Genomic DNA, 15676 nt, shown 5'->3' with positions numbered 1-15676 from the left:
AATTCCTCTCTAAGTGTGCACACTCCCAAGCTAGTATCTTTATATTAAAGGCTATTCTTGAGGAAAGACTAGGTTATACAAAGTCCATAGTTTTCAATGAATTTGCATAGTAGGATTAATATAATAATCATGCTTGTAAAGCTTTTAATAAGTAATTCAATAATTCTCATGAAATTCTTCTTTTGAATAAAATCAAACTTTATAATAAAATAACTCAAAAACTCCTATTGTATTTAATTCAACAAGCTTTTAAAATCAAACCTTTTTAAAAACTCTTTAAATCAATCCAACTATTTTTAAAAACCAAATTCCTTTAAACATAATAAATAATTTCAAACCATTCAAAATAAGATAGAAATCCATTCTCAAACATATTTATTAAAACATGAATTCTCAAGGTTAATTTATAAATCATAATTCAAAACAATTTAATTAAAATCACACAAACATGCTTATTTTCATTTGCTCTTTAGTTTCCTTATTCTTGCTTATTTTGTGTTTTCGTCCACTTTTGTTGATTTTCTATTGTTTTTTCCCTTTTATTTGTTCTTTTCCTTTGTTTGTAGGTTTAAGGCAAAGCTCAAGACCCATCACGATGATTTTCCGGGTTGGAAGAGGCTCAAGGTGCAAAGTGGAAGCTTACTTATGGCTCACAAGGCAAGAGATGGCTTACTCCAAGACTTGATGCTTGCGCTCTCATTAGTTCATGGTGTTAAACCCACCGTAAAATTCATTTCAAATCTTCCATGCCTAGTGATGATCATGAGGAACGCACCATGTACATCACACATGCACCGAAGGAAGCCCCCTGCTCCAGCAGTGCGGGCGTGCAGAAAAAAACCGCCGCGACACGGCAAGCAGTGCCGCGCAACGGCAATAACCGTCGCGACACGGCAACAACCACCGCACCACGGCAGCCTGCACCGCGTCACGACAGATTTTAATTGTGCAGGAAGTTAGAATTCAACAGGTTGATTACGCGGGGGTTGCGTATCCTTTGCGCGGGCGCGCAATTTTCTTTGCGGGCGCGCCACCTGAGTTATCTATTTCCATACCCTAATTGTCACGAGCGTGCAAGCTCGTGAGAGGGTGCGCCCGCTGGGTCTATTTTGGGATTTTTGCCTTATTTCCTTTGTGGTTAGTTATACTATAAATAGCTTTTCTCTTTCTAAAAGCAATTAAGCAATTAATTCTTAGCTTAGTTGAGAGTTTCTCTCTCTAGTTTAGGGTTAGTTTTAGGAGTAGTTTTAGAGAGAGAAAGTGAGGGATTTCAATGGTGATTTGAGAGATTGAAGATGCAATGGTGACAATTATATTGAAGATCTTCTCAATTCCCAATGAGCATTTCGTACTCTATCTCATCTTACTGTTTTCTCTAATTTCATGTTTGTTTGATTTGGTTTTGATGATTGATTCTTGATTAGAGTAGTTACTCTAATCCTAAGAAAACTAATAAAGCAAAAGCTCCCACTTGAACCTTCATGGATCTCATCCACCTTGCTCCTTTAGGCCTTCAGTCCATGGGCTTCTTGGATTAACAGCAACCTGTAATTCTACTCTATTCTATTTACTACTTAAATAAAATAAAATAAATTACAAAAATACTTAACGGTACGCAGACCGTATTTAGATTACAAAAATACATCACAATGCGCAGATCGTATTTAGTAATCTACAGGGCCATACTAGTCATTATATAGCAACATAATATCATATATATTATAAAATTACCACATAATAAATATCACTTAAACATGCTTGCCTAAACTACAACATCGAATATTCATAATTAAGGAAACATGGTACCAAAATATCTCATATTTTAATTTGTAATTAGATAATATCATATATTATTCATGACCATATATAAAATATCATATATTTTAATTTAGATATGAGATAGAATCAAATCTTATTTTAATCTGGAAAAATAAATCATATTTATTCTCCATGATTATCCTAACTAATTTAGGAGATTCTATCCTAGTTACTAGCCAATCACATAATTTTAAATCAATTATATCCTAAAATAATTACGGGATAATCTCATTATTAAATCAATTATTATCCATATGGAATCTTTTGCTCAAAATGTCCTAACAAACTTATCAAAATTAACAACTTTAATTTTGAAAACTTATCAAAATAACAACTTTTAAATTTGATATTATCTTTCAAAATAAAATTTGATTTTAATTTTGAATTTTAAAACAATTTTTTTTCTTTTTGAAAAATAGCGCCAGCCACCATGGTGTGGCCAGCCGAAGCAAGCCACGGTGGTCGTACACCATATGGTGTACGCTGCACAACAGCGACGTACGGCAGCAACAGTGCCACACAATTGTTACACGGTGCTACCGCTGCTACCTCCTTTGCCCGCACCTACTGCCCCGCACCTGCCCTCCCTCTTGGCCCACCACCGGCGGCAGCCGCCATGGCTGCGCCACCCAGCCGCGGCTCCCGCCCCAAATAAGCCACAAAAATAGTTTTTTTTGTGTTTTAATTTAATTAAAGACGACACTTGTTAAATTAAATTAAATTAGTCTAAGTAATTTAAAATTAAATCACATTCAATTTCAAAATTAGGGTTCTTAATGAAAATAACTCCCAATTCAATTTAACACTTAAATTAAATCATTGATCATGCAAAATTCATAATTTATACATGAAATCAAATAAATTAAATTCATGAAACTATAAACAATCGAAATTATTCAAAACACAAATCAAAATTTAGGGTTTAGGGTTTTAAAAATTTCGAAATAAGGGTTGGGGGGTTCGAATTTTTCGAACATAATAGGGCAAAATTGGTCCAAATTTTAGGCCAAAATTGAGAAATTAAATCATATTTAATGACCATATGTTAAATCACCATTTAAAATAATAACTGACCCATAATTAAATTATTCTCCCTCTTAATTAAACTAAAATTTGTGGACATCAAAGAATTATGATCAATATGCGTACATTGTAACACCCTAGAAATTCCTTTCCGTTAAAATACCTATTTTGCCCTTTTCAAAATACGAAATAGGAAAATCTAAGACATTACTGCCACCGTGAAAACGGCTAAGGCAATTATCAAAGACTCACACAGCGCAAGACTATCTTTAAAACCATTTAAAACAAGTCTACTTTAAAAAGTCAAACCAAACGAAAGTAAAGTCAAACTAAGTCAAACAAAGTCAAGCGAAGTAAACCTACAACTTGGAACCATTGTAGGCCCTTAAAACCAAATAATACTGAAAACCTTTGCGTTAGTCTCATGAACAGAATAAAACAAATAATATTCCAAGCAAATAAAACACATCATATTCCTATGAGAACTAAGCATGATTCGCTCTTCGCCCATGCCCTTCATGAAAATGCTTCATCACCTGAAAAGCTTTTCTCTACTTGTCTCCACTACTCGCCATTAAAAATGGGTCGGCGTAGGGCCAAGGAAGGCCAAACAAACATACAAACACACAATCAGCAATGCTGAGTACATAAGCGTAATAAAACACATTAACATGCTTTCATCCTATCATCACACAACTTACCATGTAGCACCTGTTTACAAGCATACAAAACATCCAACACCTAACTAGACCAACACCAATGTTCATTTAATTTTGATTACACATCGAACGGGTTTCCAATGAAATCCCTGCCTCAAATAAATTGAGGTAAACTACACCGGGAGCTAACCGGGTAGGCAAATGTCACATGAAGTGACTGGACGTCCTTTGCATAATAATAATAATAAGAAGGAAAATACAACGTCCTGTACTCCCAATAGAAGTTATGGTCAAATATAAAGTCGCATAACTCCCCCCATATGTTCATACTCAAGGTATATACGTTCCAAGAGTTTTAGTGCGTAATCTCTTTCACTTTACGTTGTTTACATATTATTATACTTGGTGATGACTCTCAAACCATAGCACAATCAAACATTACAATTCATTCAAGCAATCAAACATACCAATTTAAATCTTGAATAATTAGTGACCACATAAATTTAATTGTTGAACCCTCTTTAACCTACCTCGGTGTCAAAGACACCTTAAAATGCGCCGCAAATCCTATCCTTCGGTGTTAGAAACACCTTAAGTGCACATAAGCACCGCAATATAATTCATTCCTGTGTACTTAAACACTTGATAGCTCAATTCTCATGCTTAAAGCATCAATAAAAATTATATGAACCATAATAAAATTTCCTTTTCATATTCCAAACCAAATTAAACACTTAGTTTAATCAAACATGCTCTCTAACATGCCAACAATAAAAGTGTGGTTCATAACCAACATGCCAACATTATTAATTCCAATCACCAATTCACCACAAATAATTCATACATCACAAATTATTCACCAACATCGACCCAATCAACAAATTCCAATCATCACCTATCATGATACTACTTGGAATTAATTAAGCAAAGCCTAGCATGCCTCTACATATTCAAATAATTGCTAAGTATGGGAAGTACCTTGAATATGATTTCAAAATCGTCATAATTAGATAAAATCACTCACTTGAAAGTCTCCTACAAACCAAAATTACAAAGAAGTATTAATACCTCTTCCACACAAATTTCCAGCAATATATACACTCTTTAAATCACTCATAAACCCTCTAAAACAAGCTGAAATTTTATTTAAAACCCTTACTTTTATTCTCAATTAATAGGTAATTAAAAATCCTTTTAAGAAACATAATTATAGCTTATATATGAAAATTCCAGCTTTATTAAAACTTATAAAATTGCTGTAATTTAGTTTAAAAATATTAATTTCAATAGTTTTAATCAACCACAATCAAATTCCATCAATAAACATTAATTTAGAAACCTAGGGTTTCCAATTTGGGGCTTTTTATTCAAAACCAAATCTGAAAATTTATATACAAAATAATTATCATTAAACATCCTAAAATCATCACAAAATCCAAAAACAATAATTAGATTAAGGCTAGATTGAATTAAAAACAAAAACAATAATAATTTTTTTTTTGAACACCACCAGCGCACACAACCACCTAGGCTAGCTGCTGTCGCGCCGCCTGGTGGCTGCTGCTACCGGCGAGGGCTGGTGGTGGTGGTCGTTGGCCGGTGGTGGCGTGTGGTGGTGGTCGGCCGGTGTGTGGTGGTGTGTGTGGGTGGTGATTAAAACAATAATAACATAAAATAAAATAAATTAAAGGGGGAGGGGAAAAGAAAATAAGAGGAGAGAGAGAGTTTTCCTTTGGGTGCACTCCACCTTAGGCATATGATGGGTATTTATACCCCCTCTCAAAATCCCTCCTACTAAAAATTCCTTTACTACCCTTAATGATTTTTTTCCTAGTCAAACTAGTATTTTGACTTCCCTTAAATACCATTAACTTTAAAAATTATCTTTTTATAAAATAATATGCCCCAATATTTCCAAATCATAAAATAAAATATTTTTAATATTATTAAATAATTAAGAATAAACTTTTTAATTAAAATAATTCTTTTTAAATTAGTAAAAACCATAAATAATTCATTTCGAATTATTTAAATACTTTAAGAAAAACTTATTTAAATTAAAATACGTGTAAAAATACGGGGTATTACATATATGCATTAGGCTGATTGATACCACTGTAGGATTATAGATACTCTAAGCGGAATTGCATGAATCATATTCAAAAGCATCTAAAACATGATCTATTCACAACACATAAAGAAAGCACATAATTATACCTTTGAAGCATGATTCCACAAGTGATCGAGCTAGAACAATTAGGAGAACAAGAACCCCAAACGTGATTCCTCTACTTGGTCCACGGGCTAGAATTGAACCTCCACTAATGCTAATTAGTTGATAACGAACCCTTCGATCTACCTTTTGCGGAGAGGATAGGAAACTATCAAGTCACGAACTACCACCGCCACCGCGAGCAACCACTTTGCTTGGGTGGTCCATACGGTTGTACGGACGAGGGGAGAGAGAAAGGCGTGTGAGAGAGGGGATGGGAGAGATTGGTTGCTTGCTCCACACTTTACTTCCTAGGTTAATTGTGTCTTGTATGCTTAAGTTAGGCAAGGCCTCTATTTATATATCTCATATATAATTAGAGTTCATGTGAAGCCCAAACTCCTAATCTAACCCAAACTACACTAGCCTTACTTCTTATGTGGCTTGTCATTACCTCATGAGGCCCATGAATGGGTTTCATGCTTTTTTCAATCCATAACCCTTATGTGTGACCTCATAGAATCCATTATATTGGGCTTTGGACTAGTTGACTAGCCCAAAGATCATTTATCATATCTAACTACAGACAATGACGACCCAAAAGAATGAACTTATTATCTCCATAATATTGATCCATGATATATCTAGTAATTGCACTTGACGAAGACGTAAATCCTTCACATTTCACTCACCAAAGTCTGAAAAAAAAGATTTTCCCTTCTCCATATGAACTTCCTCACAAAGACTTGACTTTGTGGCAGTAGTTGCTTCATGAATAGTTGGGGTTCAGGATCCCTAGCATCTTGTCCAGCTTCATATTCATCTTGAATATCTATTATGTTGTCTTGAACAACTACAGGATGACCTTGTTCAAGCGATGCTTCTAAAGCTGAAACTGATAGATTTGAAGCTAGGGGGCACTAGTGTCAACATTAGCATCGACAGACTAAGGGGATTGGTTTACAAGATTGGAACTTGGACCTACAGGATGGTCTGGGCAAGAAGTGTGAATAGACACTGATTTTGATATAGGAGTTTCAAAATTTGATTGGGAGAGTTCTGATTTATCACCCACATTACCATTAGCACCTAGAACAAAAGAGTCACTGCCAGATGATGAACCAGCCCCCGTTGGCTGATTATGCAAAGCCGGTCAGCATCCTGACTCTTACTAGAGGTAGTATTGCTCTTCCTTTTCTTATCAACCCTATGATGTGTATGGGAAGAGGGTATAGGATCATGAGTAGGTGACTTCTCTAATGACAACAAGCTTGAAGCAGCAATTTTCTCTAGGGGATTTGGTGGTTTGTTGTACATTCTATTTCTTCTTCATCACTATCAATTGAAATAGGGTTGGAAGGCGTGGTTTTCTCTAGATATTTTCGTTTCCTCTTAATGTTAGGAACTAAATCTGACATGAAGGAAGCAAAGTGAGTAACAAGATGTAAGAAACTTGGACAAGCTAGAGCTAATGCACTTAATGTTCAGAGGGATGTCAATATCTTCTGGCTCTGGCTCTGTCTTTAAAATAGATTGTGCTCTTGTGCTAGGACTTGACATGGGGATGCTCCTATGCCTGTTACTCCTTAACTTCTGTATGGAACTCGGATTTGAAGGGAATATCATCTTTCACAATCCAACTCTGTTAGTGTGGAGGTAAAAAAAAATGCTTATGTTTGAATCATATATGGTGAAGGGCTGATAATTGAAGTCTGCAACTATTTTTTATGAATGGTCAGTCTGATGTTGAGCACCTTTGATTTTCATTTTGACTGAAGAAGCTGTGGTTTTCTTTCTACCTGAAAAGTACATTGTGAGTGGAAATGAAGGAAGTAATTGGAATGACTATTCAGAAGAAACAATACCTTTGTAGTTGCCCATACTCATAGCAAAGTGTGCTTTGGCATCTTCTACAGCAGAATCTTGAAGTGTTCCATGATACAACCACTCGAGATAACTCAAGGAGACCACGTTGCATGACTTCCTGGGTTGCAATCTAACTAAGGGATATGTGATGGAGTCACTGGTCCAAACATATTCTTCATTAAACTTTGGTCTTGAATCCCAGGGCATGTTGGAAGTGGTAAACAAGGGAACAGCAAGAAATTGGCATAAACCAAATTGTCTGGCTACCATTTGAGGGTTATAAGCCTCAAAACCAAAGTGTATGGCTCTCCTGCAGGCAAATCTCTGGAAGCTAAAACAGAACACCAAAATGGGGAGTCCTTCTCAAAGGTTTTCACCATCCCTATTTTCTTGAGCCAATCTAGAGTAGCATCAAAGACCTAAATATTGTCACTATCTATATTCCTTTTACGACTCATAAAATGCTAACTGACAGGTAAAGGGTCTAACTCCAGTAGACAGTGCATAACCAGATTGGGTTCAAGAACTTTTTGGTGGTCAAAATAGTTAAAACAAATTTCGGCATAAGAACGATAGTCCACCTTCAAAGTTCTTTCCCTACAATCAAACCTAGATGAATACAGAGTTGTCTCATCTTCCATCTCTTTCATAACCTCTTCTTCAGTTTTCTCCATACACAAAGTGGTGGAAAGATGACCCCAACAGGTGACTAACCACAAGGGGCCTCCAATGCTTTCTAGATTTTGTCCTGATACTAGGGCTTTTCTACATCTAAATGGACATATGTACAACTGTCCTAGTAAAATTGGACCTAAAGCTACAAAGGATTTACAATGGGCGATATTCACAGTATTTGGCAATAACAGTGCAGAAATGCCACCAGATTTGCACATTATTAAATGAGTAAGAGCGAATAGAATAAAGAGTACCTCTTCCTCTGACGATACTCCAGTTGAGTTTGATGATGATGTAAAGTATGAGATAAAGGCATTGAAGCCGACCTCTTGACTCTTGGATGTTGCTAATACCTTCATCAGAAGATCATAGCTTCTTTTGTAAAGAGTCTAGCGCCTTCAAAGACATTGAAAACTCTAACTTTTTGGCCTTCATCAACATAAGGGGATAGACTAGTAAGAAAAGCAATGTCATCAAGGGTTATATTCCTACAACCCCGGCGAAGGATGAAGCAATTTAACACAGGATCCCATAGCGATATAAGGGCACATGTCAGCGATCCGTTGAATGGAATCTTGCTATATGTTGCTAACCTAAGGAAATTGAAAATTCTCTTCTTCTCCCATTTGTAGTGGAATTTGGAGAGCCGTTTAATCCAACCCCTGGCTGTGAGATCTTAAACCCAACCTTTGATTGGATTATGGCTTAATATCCAATTGTCGTTTGGGTTTAATTCAATAAACGCAGCAGGGCGGAGCGTGTCCTTACCAAGGATACACTTGGGTCAATTTTGGTTGAATTTCCTTCTTAAATTCTTGTTCAAAACCAAGTGAGGAAAAATCAAACTGAAATGCTAGCCCAATGGAGGTTGTGCCTTTCATAATGCTTGATATGGTGGTTGAAGATGAGATATGCCAAAGGAAGCCATATATGAAGTTCTTAGGGCATTTGCTTATCAACTCACACAATTCATGAGCCTCAATGGGACATTCTTTGACCAAGAGGAAGTCCAACACTTCTTGTAAAGGAAGGGAAGTCATTTTTCACTTCACAAAGTTCGAACAAATCAAGGTTGAAAGAGTTGGAAGATCAGAGAGTGAATGGTGATGATAAGATGGTGTAAAGGGTGCTTTGAAGGTTTTTATAGCATTCCCAAGGTTTGGAGAGTTAGTTAAATTGCACTGTTTGATTTTCGTTCAGACACAAAACAATGCAAATGGTTTGTCAGAGTCTCGCAAAAATTGATTTTCAATTGAAATTGAGAAACACAACCTTAAATGACGCGTTTTAATGTTCGATTTGGTAATTGAAAACCAAGTGATAGTTACAAAAAAATTACCATATTATCCCTCGATAAGTTTATTTCCAAAATATTACACTGATTAAAAGATTCTAAAGTGTCCAGTACATTTATTTCAACTTATAAATATAGGTTAAAATCATAAATTATTTCTCATTAAAAAACGTAAAGTGTATCTTCTCTCTCAAACTAAAGTCTTTTCTCTGAGAAGTTAACTTCAACAAATTCTACCAAATTTCTTTATTGTCTTTGCAATGGAAATTCCAACTTCAAGTATTGCCGAGTCTCATCAAAAGGGGCCAACACGGGTTTATCAACAACTTGAGAAACTAACTATTGAGCACCCTGAGAAAGAGAAGCAATGCTTGGAAGAAGAAGAACGCCAGGAGCTCGAAGGATGGCTTAAGAAATGGGTGAAGATGGAAGAAGTAGTTGAACCCTTCCAAAAGGAAGGAAGTCATTCTTTTGACAAAAGTGTCTGATGTGAAAAAAGACGGTGATTGAAGGTTGAACCCCCACCTGATCGAAAAAGGGCAAGGCGGGAAACTGGTCTTGGAAAAGATGCACGAAATCCGCAAACTTTGAGTATCCACCTAAGCCCATTAGAACCAGTGAAGTTGCCTCCCTCCCAAGCCAATCCCCTTGCTTAAGGAGCCCAAGACCAAGGTCTTTGTCAGCAAACATTCTATTTCTCGAAGAATATCATATTTACAAGTTTCTACTCCCAGCACAATATCCTTAGAGGTACCCTCTCTACCTAGTTGCATTTACTTTATTCCTAGATTCCCTAGCTTCATTTACTACCCAATTAAGCATGCTTATGTCCCCCTCCCTCGTAAATCAACAAAAATTCTTAAAAAGAAGAAAACCCCACCCCTTCTCGAGTTCATTAATGAGCCCAGCCAAGTCTCAAGCCCAACATCCCGAACCACCAAATTTAATTCTAATCCATCACCTATTATAAAGTCCAAGATAGCCATTTGAGAAAATCCAAACTCAACCCAACTACAAGCCCCCATTTTCCTAGCCTTGCAAACATGAAGTCTTCTGAGCCCACCACAAAAGAGATTTTACTTGGCCATCAACAATAGAATGTTGCCATCCTATTCATCCCTCCTAAATTAATTTCATTCACTGTGTCTGATAGACAGCTCATGCCAGCCTTCCCGCACAGAGAGCCTTCCTTATCTGCTTCCCAAAAGCCAATCCCAATCGAACATTCATCTTATGTCATTAAGGGAAAAAATAAGACCTTTCACTTCTTCTGAGAGTGACAACTCAAGCTCGGCCTTGAGTGACTCAACCCAATCCCTCTCCATCTCTGAACCCACAAACTTTCCTTTCTTTAATCCCCTATCTTACCACACAAGCCTCTGTATCTACCCCACAATCATCACTGAAGACCCTATTCCCAACCCCCCTTAATTCTCCTGCCTCTGAGGAGAAATTCTTGTCACTCGTCTCTGACTTTTCCATTGTAGACCTTGCCAATCTTGACCTAAACAAAAAACTATTTACTACTAATATGCCCTCCTACTCCAAAACCATTAAGCCTCCACGTAATTCTCCTAAAAGGAAGCTTCGGGGATTGAATGTTGCTGCAAGCATGAAAAGATGTGTTTGACCATCTCGGATACTCTGGGTCTTAAGCACAATGGGTGTATCAAGAGGTTTAGTGGTTACGACCCCGACGAACCTTCTTGCTCTAGCTGGGGGAGAACTAAAATAAGATCAAATTTTCAGACATGTTATGCAGGTGCAGGTGTCTTCTGTTATGGTCTAGATGAACATGACCTCAAGGACAATATTTCTTCTTCTGATTCTGAGGGTGTGGTGGCTGACCCTAACCAGACCCAACTAGAGATATGAGATGTATGGCTTGAAACTGTAAGGGTTTCCCTAGTGCCAACAACCCTGTTGTTCCCTTTCTAAAATGGTTGGCACATGACTTGGACATTGATGTAATTTTCCTTTCAGAAACTAAGAACTCAGCCTATGTACTAGCCCCAATTTTCACCCAATGGGGCTATGTTGGTTTTTACTGTATTAAACTTGATGGGTTAAAAGGAGGGCTCTTTATCTATTGGAAAGAAGTTGTTAAACTGGATATCTTGTTTAAGGACTTTAACTACTTCTTTTGTAATGTTGCTGATGAAATGAATTAATTTTTCTATGTCTTGTTTGTGTATGGCTCCCTATACCTATGTGATATTAAATTTTTTTGCGACACTCTTAGAGCCATGATGTAATACCCCGTATTTTGATACGTATTTTCTAAATTAATTAATTAATTATTATTTCCTAAAAAGGGTATTTTGGTAATTTAAATTACTATTTGAATTTTGGAGCCAAAATGATATTTGAATTTTGGCGCCAAAATTATTTTGAAACCTAATTATTATTTTTAGATTTTGGATAAGATTTATTATCCATTTAATTTATTTTAAAAACCGGATTATTTATATATTTCGGATATTTTAAATAAACCAAAAACTAAATTTTATTATTAATTAATAAGGTCCGAAAATTCCTAATCATTGACTAAGATTTTTGGATTTTCCTATTGTGGAAAATCTGATTTTCTAGGTTAATTTATTTAGTGAATAATTGGTATTTTATTAATTAATTATTTTATACAATAAAAATTATTTACACAATTATTTTTAATTTCTTAAATCTAGCAAAATAACTCCCTAAAATATACTAATAGGATCCAAAAATTTGAGCTATGGAAGCTCAATATTTTCGGCCCTCATGGTCAAATTTTGGGTGATTCATTTTGGAAAATTGTATTTTTAATTATCTCCTTAAAATCTGTTATTTTCCTTAATTTTTATTTCTCCATCTCCTAAATATTTGATCATCTTATTTTCCTACCTTAAATCTTCCTTGATTATTCCCCAAGTAATCTCTTTCGCCATATTATTTTTCATGAGAACACACTTTCCTTAATTCTATTATTCTTAATCACTTTAATATCAAAACTATCCATATTTCTTTCATTCTCTTCTCCAAGTAATTTCTTAATTCTTTTTGCCATAATTCTTCACACATTTTTCTACCATAAATCATGCATGAGCTAGCCTATAAATACCCATTGATTCATGGCCGAACACTCACACCAATTCCCTTCTTCTCTCTTAATCTTCTTCTCCTCTTTTCTAAAAGAAAATCAGCCTGTATATCTTTGGAGCCAATTTTCAGGAACTTCTGGTAAGTTTTGTGGTTTTGCTATTTCACAAAAAATTGTTCCTCTCAAAAAATAATTGAGGTTAAGCTCAAGATCACCTAATTCGAAATTATATTGAGGGAGTTATAACCTCTGCAAGTTTTGCCTATTCTTTCGAACGCAAATCCAATTCTTCTCTTTTTTTCCTTTCTTTTCTTTCTTGCACCACCACCAATCACCACGACCGCCACCTCCAGCCACCTGCCGGAAGGCTGTCCTTGCCACCACCTCTCTCTCTTTTCCTTGGTTTTTTACCTTTTCTTCTTCTCTTCTCTTATTTAATTAATTAATTAATTATTATTATTATGGGGGATTTGTAAAAATTATTATGAGTAGTTTTAATTAAATACAATCAGATTTTTATTCATGTTTATGAAAAATAATTTAAAAGGTTCATGTACATATAATTGGGAGTTTTTAATTTAATTGTTGTGATTATTGTTAACCTTATATTAATTAAGGTTATATTTATTTGTTGGGTGTTTTCAATTAAGGTTCTTGAAGTCAATTTGTATAATTGCTAGCAAGGATCAAAGGTACGTTTAGGTGGCTAGATACCTTCAAAAGTGATTGGTTTGAATAGCATGTTTTATACGATTTTATTGGTGATTGAATTAAATTATTTGAATCATGATTTATGAAATAAAGTATGTTTGGAGGTTTTGATTTTAATATTTGTTTTGATAAATGTACTTTTAAAGGATTGATTTTAATATCATGTTTTGAATGGTTTGAAATTATTTATTATGTTTAAAGGAATTTGGTTTTTTTTTTTAAAAAAGTATGTTGAATTGTTTTAAAGAGTTTTTAAAAAGGTTTTTCAAAGGAAGAGTTATTGATTTTGAAAAGTTATTTATATGAGATTTAATTCTCAAATATTTATTAAAAGGTTGATTTTGAAAGCACGTTGAATTAAATAAAAAAGGAGTTTTGAGTTAACCTATTATAAAGGTTGATTTTATTCAAAGAGGAATTTTATTGAATTATTTATTAAAGCTTTACAAGCATGTTAGTAATCCCACTATGCGGATTTGGTAGATAAGACTTTGGACTTTGTATGACCGAGTCTTTCCACAAGAATAGCTTTGCAATATAAGGAGACTAGCTTGGGGGGTGTGCACACTTGGGTCACTTGGATGAGGAATTGGATTTTAAAAGAGGAATTGGTTTTATTGAATTGATTATTGAAATATTGAATTGTTAGAATTGGTTTTAAAAGCATGTTTGCAAATAAATTGAATTTACTTATCTTGCACATATCGTACTTAGCATATTTTGCTAATCCGTATTTTCTATTTGTTTTGGTTCGCCCTGTTTACCGTAATGGTAAGCAGTGTTGACTATTTTTAGGTGGAGTCATGAATGAGCATATGGGAGTCTCGGGATTTGCTTCACCTAGTTTAGGAATGTTGGTCTTGTCTTTATTTTGAGTACTCATAACAATGTTACTATTTTTATAAGTATTAATAAAAAAAACTTGAGTTTCCGCTACAAGTTTTGTTATTGAGTTAAGTATTTTGAATAGTCTTGCGTAATCACGCGGCGGTAATACGCATAAGTCTATCTCTACGATATAATTATACGTATTATACTAGTATATCCGTAGAGGAAGATTTGGGGGTGTTACACATGATCTAATCTCACCTGGGAAATGTACTAGTCATGGGGGACCTAAACCAGATTGAATATTCCTCGCAAAAACTTGGTGGGTCTAAAACCATCCCAGGGTCCCTGCAATTCACAAACTGGAAGTTCAAATGTGGGCTCTCTGATATCCCTGCACATGGGGTGAAATATACCTGGACAAACAATAAATATTGGGAGAATGCAATTTTTGAAATGCTTGACAGAGCCCTCGGGAATGATGGCTAGCGTCTTGCCATCCCGGATGCTTTCAATGTCAACCTTCCTATCCTCATTTCTGACCATAGTCCAATTATTATTGTTGCTAAGAACCCACCCAAAAAATGGGGAAAATACCATATGAGTTAGAATCTTGGTGCCTTTCATTCAATGAGGTAACCGAGAACATTAGTAAAAAGTGGATGATCTCTACTAATGGTTCTGCCATGTTAAAGTTACAAAGGAAGCTCCATACAACCTGATTGATCTGCAAAAATTGGTGCCTAAATTACAAGCATAAGAATCAAATTAATTGGAGAGCAATTCAAGAACTGACTGATTGCCAGTCTAGTCTTCCGTCTGCAAATAAAGTGAACAGAGAGGCACAAGTGAGGAAAAAAGCAGTTGAAGAAACTACTCTCAAGCTACAATTTTGGAAACAAAAGGCGAGAACAAGATGGGACAACCTTTCTGATCTTAATACCTCTTTCTTCATCAAGTGTGCAACCATCAGAAAAATGAGAAACGAGATAATGAGGGATTAAAATCAGGAGGGAGCTGAGCTTAGGTGAATGATGACAAATCTATTCACTCTCTGTTTACTAACCATTAATCCATTATGAGGAATTGTTTTTTGCAGGTAACCAGCAAGAATGGAGCGACAAATTTGGGCAGAGTGGAAAAATCATATTCCACAACTTATTGACAGCCACATTTTAAAGCTATAGAAGCCTTTCTCAATGGCTGATATAAGACAGACAACCTTCGGAATGAAGGGGAACAAATCACCGGGGCCTGATGGTGTTCCTCCGGAATTTTCCATACAAATTGGAATACCGTGGTTGAGGATACCTATGCAGCAGTCCAAGCTTTCTTTAGAGGGGGACACATGCTCAGAGAGGTGAATGAAACTTTCATCGTCCTCATCTCAAAAGTTGATAAGTCGGAAGTAGTCTTTGAGTTCCGTCCAATCAGTCTTTGCAACACGGGATACAAAATTATCTCAAAATGCATGGTGAACAAGCTGCGAAAGATTATAGAGGATCTGGTGG

The sequence above is a fragment of the Chenopodium quinoa genome, unplaced genomic scaffold (genome assembly GCF_001683475.1).
Source record: "Chenopodium quinoa cultivar QQ74 unplaced genomic scaffold, ASM168347v1, whole genome shotgun sequence".
Classification (NCBI taxonomy): Eukaryota; Viridiplantae; Streptophyta; class Magnoliopsida; order Caryophyllales; family Amaranthaceae; genus Chenopodium; species Chenopodium quinoa.
Note: the sequence above shows the minus strand (reverse complement) of the source record.